The 9,823-nt window shown below is 39.2% G+C and overlaps 2 pseudogenes; one reads left to right on the top strand and one right to left on the bottom strand.

Annotated features, from left to right (window-relative positions):
* The first annotated feature begins 5,120 nt into the window (after positions 1-5,120).
* LOC102856835 lies at positions 5,121-5,543 on the top strand (annotated as a pseudogene).
* A 3,506-nt stretch (positions 5,544-9,049) lies between these two features.
* Positions 9,050-9,823, bottom strand: part of LOC102847170 — a 4,567-nt pseudogene continuing 3,793 nt past the window's right edge.

Genomic DNA, 9,823 nt, shown 5'->3' with positions numbered 1-9,823 from the left:
GGGCTTTATTTTTTGCTATTTCCTTCAAAGCAGCTTGAACTTCTTCCTTCATCACCATAGGCTCTTGCTCATATGTTATTTCTTTAAATTTAAAAAAAAAAAGGCACCAGACTACAGATGCTATGCCAATATCAGGGGGTAAAAGACCAAAAAGGAAGTCAGAAGACACTCTTAAAATTGCTACTGAATACAAAGAAGCTAAAGTAAAAGGGAGAAATGATGAAATAAAAGAGCCAAACAAAAGATTTCAAAGGACAGCTCAATAAAACAAAGTATTATAACAAAACATGCAAATGCCTAGAGTTTAAAAAGAGAGTGAGAATGCACACCCATGTTTACTGCAGCTTTGTTCACAAAGAGTTGGAAGCAACCCAAGTGCCCATCAACAAACAAATGGATAGAGAAGTTGTGGTATATTCACAATGGAATATTAGCAGCACTGAAAAACAGAGAAATCATGAAATATTACACAAAATGGGTGACCCTGGAGGACATTATGCTGAGTGAAATATCTTGTCACAAAAGGACAAATATGGCACAATGCCACTGTTATAAAACAGGACTGACATAGGGTTTGGTGGGGGGAATGAAGAAAAGATGGAATAAATAATGTATATGACATTGTAACAGACGAGGGGGAGAATTGTAGAAAAGGAATATATGATTAGGTATTATTAGCATGACAAGAAGTCCAGAATAAGAGCTGCATAGTAAAGTAGTCAGAGGAGGGGGGTGCGGAGGGGGGATGGGACACACACGACCTATGTAACAATGAAATAATTTTTTTTTTCCCAAAGAAAAAAGTAAATTGGGGGGAGAGGTATCAGGGGGGGAAATGTGCCAACAATGAATGAATAGAAATCCAATTTCTCTATAAACTTTCATTAAAATCTCAATTTAAAAAAAGAGAGAAGCTCAGCATTCCTCAAGATGAAAAACATGGAGAAAAAAAATTAAACCTTGAGTTGTAATGCTAAAGGATTCCTGGGAGGAAATAAGAAATGATACAGGAAACTTCAAATAATGGAAGGAATATACAGTTACTACACACAAAAAAAGAACTGGTAGGCAATGAATCATTTCAGGAAGTAATATATGATCAAGAGCCATTGGTGTTGAAGAATAATTTAGAAACTACAATGAAGTTAGAAATCAAAACCACACTGAAGGCACAGGAAGTTTTAAGGAGACAGGAATTTATGGAATACCCATTGAGGTGTCAGCAGGGAGATACAGCCCTAGGCCAAGAAATTTAGAAAACAGCTACCTGGCCAAGAGACTGGGAGATACCCAGGTATATACCCACTTTTTAAAAAAGTGATCAAACAGAATACAGAAATTAGCAAATAGTATAATACAATAGTAAAATCTTGCTGGTTTGATCTGTTGTACATGGGGTTGCTAGGAATCAGAATTGATGGAACAACACCAAACAACATGTCAATAATGATAGCATCTATACATATAAAATTCAGGGAGAGAGGAACCCCCATGAATGCAAAACAATATAAAAAAGAAGAAAAGAAAATCACTGAAGATCAAAGGTGGGTGAAGGGAAAAGCAATATATTATCTATCTATCACAACAATACAACTATTGGAACAATTTATTTTGGGAATGTTCCTTTTACAATAAGGATATTAACCCTTTATCATAAGTATCTTGCTAACATCTTCCAATCTGCTTGTCTTTGAACATAATTCAAAAGACTCCTACTAGCTGTGCTGTCTTTGGTGTAGATATGACCTAAGATATGATTTACAGTCTATCATTTTTAAATTATTTACAGTCCTGGTGTCATGTTTAACAACCATCTTCCTATATATCCCACTACTTCCCATTTTTTTTTCTACTCATTCCATGCTTTTATTTTTACATTTAAATTCATAATCTGCTCAGAATCCATACTGGGGGGATGAAGAATTTTTGGCTTTTTCTTTCTAATAAGATTGTCAACATATCCAATAGACTATTATTACTATTTGAGTAAAAGTTCACAAATTATATTTGATAGATTATCATTTATATTACAAACCACCTATTTCCAACTGTACTAAAATGCTCAATTCATCATGAACTAAACTTACATAAACATGCAGATCAATGTCTAAACTATTTTATTTGACTTACCTCTGCTTTAAGGTACTCTTAAACATATCAAACATACCCTCAACTGACTTGTCTCAAATATTTACTTCTATAAATTAAGTGACATTTAAAAAAATACTCAAGTATTCCACGTTCAGGAATGTGGTGGTGGTTGTGTACTGCAGAGTTGGAAGTGACCCTTCGCTGACCCTCCCACAGGTTTTTCAGAGGCAGTTAATCACACAAGAGACTGACCATCTTTCTCCTGTGAAGCGGTTAGTGGCCCTTGAATTGCATGCCTTTGGAATTGTAGTGCAGACTCTTGCCACTAGGCCACCAGAGCGCCCTATATTCAAGAATATGACTCAAATGTTGTAATCCATTTCCTCTTTAAAAAATAAAAAAGGCTCTCAAGTTTTCTTCACATAGGTCTTATAACTAAGCACATTTTTCTCTTTAGTAAAAAGTTTCAGGCCTAAAAACTACCCCAAAATGGCACTAGTCTATCTGTCTAAGGAAAACAGAATTTCCCAAATTATTTTACAGAGTAAGATATTAAAAAAACAAACAAAAAAAAACAACCAACATAAAAAACAAACACTAAAACCCAGTTAAAAAGATTACGAGTACTGCTAAGAATTTTATCTGCTGCCCCTTTTCCTTAGCATTATCTTAAGACACTTGACTTAAATTACTAGCTTCTTTACTAACACTAAAAACAGAATTTCACTAAAAGGCAAATGAACCTTTTATTTCAACTGAACAATCAGGTCAAAAGTATTTAACTACAGACACTGGACAATGGCCAGGACTCCACCCTTCAGCCTTCTCCTCATTTCCTCTAAAGTGGGGATGAGGTCAAAGAAAGGAGGCTGGGCGGCCAGGTGCCCCTCATTGTTTCTTCTGGGCTCACCGGGCTCTCTCCAGCACAAGGACAAGAAACCAGCTAAAGCCTGAGGCTGTGGTGAGAGAACAGACTTGACTTAATCACAGCTGGCCATCAAGTAGCACGCTCTTTTTTGTCTTTTTTTCTAGAAGATTGACATATCTTCACATTTTTCCCCAAGAATGTTTCTGATTTGTCAACAGATTCTCGTGTAGAAAACCTCTGAACTACTGACATAAACTTCTTTGTGAATATCTACATTAATTTGTACCTACTTACAATGCTAAGGCGCTCCGATCGTGTAGTATGTCAGGCGCAAACCAAAAGATCAGCAAGTTCATCAGCTGTCCTCTCCCCCACCCCAAAAAAAATATGGCCAGGGAAAACTGTCATGTGTTTAAATCAATCTGAGGACAATGAGTTTGGTGTTTGGTTTTATAGTAGGATTTGTCATCAGTTGTTGGAGTTCTTTTTAAATTTCTTTTTAATTTCAATGAAAATTACAGAGACTTTGGATTTCCATTCATCCATTGTTGCACTTTTCTCCTCTCCCAACCTTCCCATTTGGGATTTTTTTAAATATAAAATTGTTTTGATTTTCAGCAATCAAACCCTTCTATCTCTGGAATTGTTTTCTTAAGTTCATCTCCCAATACAATATTCTGAATTTAATGACTGTTATGCAGTCAGCTACACATATGAGCATTGTTGAAATTACAACAAAATGTAATTTTTGAAAGCTAATCAGTCCAACTCATTTCTCAAAGTAACTATTTGTTCCCATTCCAAAGAAGGGTGACCCAACAGAGTGTGGAAACTATAGAACAGTATCACTGATTTCACACGCAAGCAAGATTCTACTGAAGATTATCCAAAAACGAATGGAACAGCACATCAGCAGAGAACTGCCAGAAGTCCAAGCTGGGTTTAAAAGGGGTCGTGGTACTAGGGATACTTGTAGCTAATGTTAGCTGGATCTTAGCTGAAAGCAGGGAATACCAGAAGAATGTCTATCTGTGTTTCATTGATTATGCAAAAGCGTCTGACTGTGTGGATCATAACAAACTGTGACTGACTCTGAGAAGAATGGGAATCCCAGAACACTTGATCGTGCTAATGCGAAACCTATACTTGGACCAAGAGGCAGTCGTCAGAACAGAGCAAGGAAACACTGCATGGTTCAAAATTGGAAAAGGCATACGCCAGGGATGTGGTCCTATCTCCATACCTTTTCAACCTGTATGCAGGACAGATTATCCAAGAGGCTGGGCTCTATGAGGAGAAGTGTGGGGTCAGGATTGGTGGAAGATCTATTAACAATCTGCATTATGCAGATGACACAACCCTGCTTGCTGAAACTGAGGACCTGAAATGCTTGCTGCAGAGGGTCAAGGACTGCAGCCTTCAATATGGATTGAAGCTCAATGTCAAGAAGACAAAGATTCTCACCACTGCACCAATTGACAGCATCAGGATGGATGGTGAAGAGATTGTTAACCACTTTAGTCTATTTGGCTCCACAGTCAACACTCTTGGCACCAGTAGCCAGGAAATAAAAAAACGTACTGCGATGGTAAAATCTGCTGTTAGGGACCTCTCCTGGGTACTGAAGAGCAGTGGTGTCACTCTGGAGACTAAGGTGTGTCTGATACAGGCTATGGTCTTTGCAATCACTTGTTATGCATCAGAGAGTTGGACAATGACTAAGGATAGATGCCTTTGAGCTGTGGTGCTGGAGAAGAGTATAGAATGTAACATGGACTGCCAAGAAAACAAACAGATTCATTCTGGAGAGGGTTAAACCAGGCTGCTCCTTGGAGGCAAGGATTCTGGGGCTTCGTCTGACATAATCTGGACATGTTGTAAGGAGGGAGAGGTCCTTGGAGAGGGACATCATGCTTGGGAGGGTGGAGGGACAGCACAGAAGGGGAAGACCCTCTATGAGGTGGATTGATTCAGTGACTGGGGTAATCGGGATGGGAGTGTCAGAGGCAGTGTGATTGGCACAGGACAGAGCAGGGTTTAGGGCTGTTGTACATAGGGTCGCTATGAGTCGCAAGCAACTTGAAGGCACATAACAACAACAACTATAAAGCAAATTAAAATGTATACTAATTTAGCTTTTTGTTCTTTTGTGGTGTCCAAGATGTCCAAGTGAGGACGTGGTGGATCCTCTGGTGCAAAAGTCTGGATTTTCTTAGGTTTTCTGGTAGGAGCAGTGATCAACTGTGTTGACAACACAGGAGCCAAAAATCTACTTATCATCTCTGCGAAAGGAATCAAGGGACAATTTAACAGACTTTCTGCTGCTGGTGTGGGTGACATGCTGCTGGCCATGCTCAAGAAAAGGAAACCAGAGCTCAGAAAGAAGGTACGTCAGCAGTGATAATACGACAACGAAGGTCATACTGGAGAAAAGATAGGGTGTTCTTTTATTTTTAATATAATACAGGAATCGTAGTAAACAATAAAGGCAAGATGAACGATTCTACCATCACTGGACCAGTTGCAAATCAAGTGTGGAGACTTGTGGCCCAGGATTACATCCAATACTGGTAGCACTGCATGATTCTCCAATGTATTTGTAAAAAAAAAATAAAATAAAATTCACCCAATTAAAAAATTATTTGCTACCAAAAATAAATGTATACTAATTTGAATTAAACTCACAAGAGTTCATCAAGATTATAGCTTCAGAGTCACAAATATTTGCTCTAGAGCAGAGCAGTATACTGATTAGGACACAGTGTGAAGCCACACCACCTGTTAGAGCTCATGTGACTATTAATTCAATCTGAAGAGCTGACACCTAACGTAAGCCAAGCCTGCCAGTACAAGATAGATAAGAACGCCACCAACTACTCAAGTTTCTAGCCTTCTGTTACCTCCTCTCTCATGCATCCATTTCTTCCACCACATTAGTCCAACCAATTTTAAGTGCATGTGCTTCTCAGGTAATTAAGTCATGGACAGTAGCACCAGCAAGACTCGAGAGTTGTTGGAAAAGCCTTAAGCCCAAGAGGAAACTAAAGCAGAAGCTGTATTTTAACTGGATACTCAGCAGATACTCAGCACAGTCAAGTTTGAGATGCATCACATAAACACGGTTTAGAGCCTCTCCATTTAAAAATACCACTCTCCTATATTCCCCACATCCACATCCACTCTCCTCCTAGCTCCACAGTAAACTCCTCGAAGCCTTAGCTGCACAGGTCGTCCCCGCTTTTTTGTTGTAGTTACATGTCACTAAGGCTAAACCAACTCATAGGGGTGACCCTCTAGCTGGTTTAAAAGGCTGTAAATCACACAAGAGACTGCCCATTTTTCTCCCACAGAGCAGCTGAAGGATTAGAACCCCTTGTCTTTGGATTGGGAGCACCAACTCCTTACTCACTAGGTCACCAGAACTCTCTTCCAGTTCTTTAATGCATCCCAATCTGGTTGAGATTTCTATATGTCACTGAAATGTCAATCATCTAATACCTGCAGTGCCCTCATCTGACATCCCATTGTCTCCATCTTTACAGCGGAGCTGCCCCTTCTTGGTCTCCCCTCTCTGACCACTAAAAGCTGGGTCTTCCACTCCAATCAGTCAGCTCACCTCTGTGACTGACATCACCACTCTCTCAGTTAGATAACCATCCTAGATCCCTCCCTTCTCCTTCACCCAGTCAACCAACAATCCAGTTAGCTCACAGATATGAATCCACTAATTTTTTTATTTCTAAAGTCTTTAGCCAAGTTATGCCATTTCTTAACAAGTTTCTCTTAAATGATCTATCTCTACTTCTATCCCAATAATATGTTCTTCACTCAAACATTAAAATAATATTTTTAAAAATCACATCACTCTACTGCTTAAAATTCTTCAGTGGTCTACCACTGCACTACTAAAACCAAATCCTGTAGTGTGTAAAACCAAAATCTGTACAGTGGGGAAAGCATACTGGACACTTGTAGAGTAACACTGTTGAGACTCATCAGGAATAAAGAGATTGCCCTGGGCAAAATAAGTCCATGGTCTCATCTATAAAATCCTATGACCAAGGCTCTATCTTCAGTTCCAAAATAGAGCCTTCTCCCACTTCTCACTTCTACCACTATGTTCTCAGGGCCCTGAGCGCCAACTGCACTGCTTTCCTCAAACCTCAGGGCCTTTAGGTAATCATAGTTTTCTGTAATTAGGAATCAGAAGCCCTCAAGTCCTTCCCCTACCTGGCTGTCTCATCTTTCTGGAAGCCCTGCTAGAAAGGTCTTCCCCAATTATCCTACATCACACATCTCACACCATTATAGTGGCCAAAATTAGCTTAGTCCATAGTTTTCCAGGGAATATAAGATTATTAGGCCAGTTTTCAGCACACACCAAACTCCAACCAGTTTCATATTCACTGTAAGTACAAGTTTACCTCATTTTCTAACTCTTCACAGATACTATTTTGGTTTTGGGGTTTTTCTTGTGTGTGTGTTGTTTTTGGGGTTTTTTTTAACAAACTGAAGGTTTATGACAATCTATAAGCCATAATAGATTAAAATCTATCAGCACACTCAGGTTTCAGCCTGGAACATATCTATCGTTCATCTTTTGCCAAAGATTTCCCAGTGCTGAAGCTTTATGGCACACACACACAAAATCTATCAGCATCAGTTTCCAACAGCTTATGCTTGTGCCATGTCTCTGTCACATTTTATTTTCACAATACTTCAAGTTTTTTCATAGTGTTATTATACATTTATAGCAGCTCTGGCAGCCTAATGGATAGGGAGTTGCACTGCCAACCCAAAGATGGGTTGTTCAAATCCATCAGGTGCTCCGAGAAAGAAAGATGGGCAATCTCCTGTTATGTGATTTACAGCCATTGGAAAGGTCAGCTATGAGTTTGTTTCAACTTCACAGCAGTGAATAAGTGAACAAACTGTATATTAAAAGACTATAGTACAAAAACAACTTTATATGCACTGGGAGATTTTAAAAACTGCTTAACTTGCTGTACTGTACTATTTATTTTCCTGCAGGGAATCCACAATGTCTCTGAAGTATATGTGGACTTGGTAAAGATCTGTCAGATAAATGTGGAGAAACAAATTGATGTCTAAAGGGAATTTGTTTCTAGAATCCATTTCACAAGATCTTACTAATAATTAGACATCCTAAACAGACTATTTTGAAAGGGTTATGGTACATGAACAGCTATGATGGACTATGATGCCCACAAACTTCTCAGCCTCTCTTCTCAAGAAGAGTTTACAATTTAATTCATAATGTGTTCAATGAAACTAAAAAATAATAATCTTAACAATAGAGTTCATGTCCCTATCTTTTAATCTAAACTGGGCCTTGTAACTTGCTTTGACCTAAGTGTCTCTGAATGACTCTGAATATGGCTTCAAGAAATATGGTAACTTTAGGTAACAACTGATTTGTTAGAAAGCTACATCCCAAAGATGGGAGGGAACCTTGCTCTGCCTTGGAGAGGGAAAGTGAAAGAGGCCAAAACCTGGTAACTCACACCTGTTCTCAAATTCAGTCACCATATGATAAAGCCTGAGTGAGCCTGCTTCAGGGTTCACAGAGGACTGAGGCACTCTCACCAAAATCTCAAACCAGTCATCTGGGAAGTGTAGCCAGAAGTCTATCAGCAAGGCAACTGCACAGAACTGTCCTAGGCAAACTTGGTCACACCAACAATCCAGAGTCCTGCATAGTTTCATCATTGTCTTACAACACTCAGTTGTAGAATATTTTGTTACATAGCAGTAGATAACTGACACAAGGATATTAAGACATGCTGGGGGGGGGTTAACTGCAAGATGCTTAAAAGTTTAGAGTTTCTCACCTTTCTGGGACTAACATTTTACAATCTACTTCACTCTGTGCATATTTAAATAGTGAAGAGCAACAATGTCAGTCTGGAGACTAAGGTGAGCCTGTTTCAGGTCATAGTCTTCACAATTACTTGCTATGCATCAGAAAGGTGGATAATGTCTAGGGACGATAGAAAAAGAATGTATGTCTTTGAGCCGTGGTGCTGGAGAAGAGTGCTGAATATACCATGGACCATGAGGAGAATAGGTTCATCCTGGAGAGGGTGAATCCAGGAAGTTCCTTGTAGGCAGGGATATTGAAGCTTTGTCGGACATACTTTGGGCATGTTGCAAGAAGGAACCAGTCTCTGGAGAGGAACAGCATGCTTGGGAGGGTGGAAGGACAGCAGGAAAGAGGAAGACTCTCAATGAGATGGATTGATTCAGGAACTTGGGTAATGGGGGCAAGTGTCTCAGAGACGATAAGGTTGGCTCAGGTCAGAGCAAGGTTCAGAGCTTTTGTATGTAAGGTCACTATGAGTTGATCACACATAACAACAACAATCAGTATCCCTGGCTTCTGTACAGTAGGTGCCAGCAGAACATACTCAAATATTTTCAATCAAGTAACACTTGAGACAGAAACATAAGAACAAAATGCCTATCTGTCTCAAGGGAACTTGGTACTTCCACAGGAGAAATCACTTTTTCAGATTCATTCTTATGTATCTCTTCCTCACTAAATTCTGATGTAGGGTGATATATATGTTTATTTCCTTCTTGTTATGTTTATTCCAAAGAAGAATTAGTAGAATGGGCACTGGCAGTAGCACTCATGTATTCCTGTAGAAATTATAACCAAGGAGGTCACTCTTTTTTCCCCCCAATTTACAAAGTTACTGTTTTATTAACTGACCAGATTACAAAAATAAATTATGCTAGACACCTTAGTTCATTCTAATAAGTGTGTTGATCTGGTTTTTCCCCAGTTCCCAGCATCTCTTGTTGTTGTTATGTGCCATCGAGTCGTTTGTGACTCATAGC

The sequence above is a fragment of the Elephantulus edwardii genome, unplaced genomic scaffold (genome assembly GCF_000299155.1).
Source record: "Elephantulus edwardii isolate Elephantulus edwardi_28Jun2011 unplaced genomic scaffold, EleEdw1.0 scaffold00045, whole genome shotgun sequence".
Lineage (NCBI taxonomy): Eukaryota > Metazoa > Chordata > Mammalia > Macroscelidea > Macroscelididae > Elephantulus > Elephantulus edwardii.
Note: the sequence above shows the minus strand (reverse complement) of the source record. Positions and strands in the feature narration are given on the sequence as shown.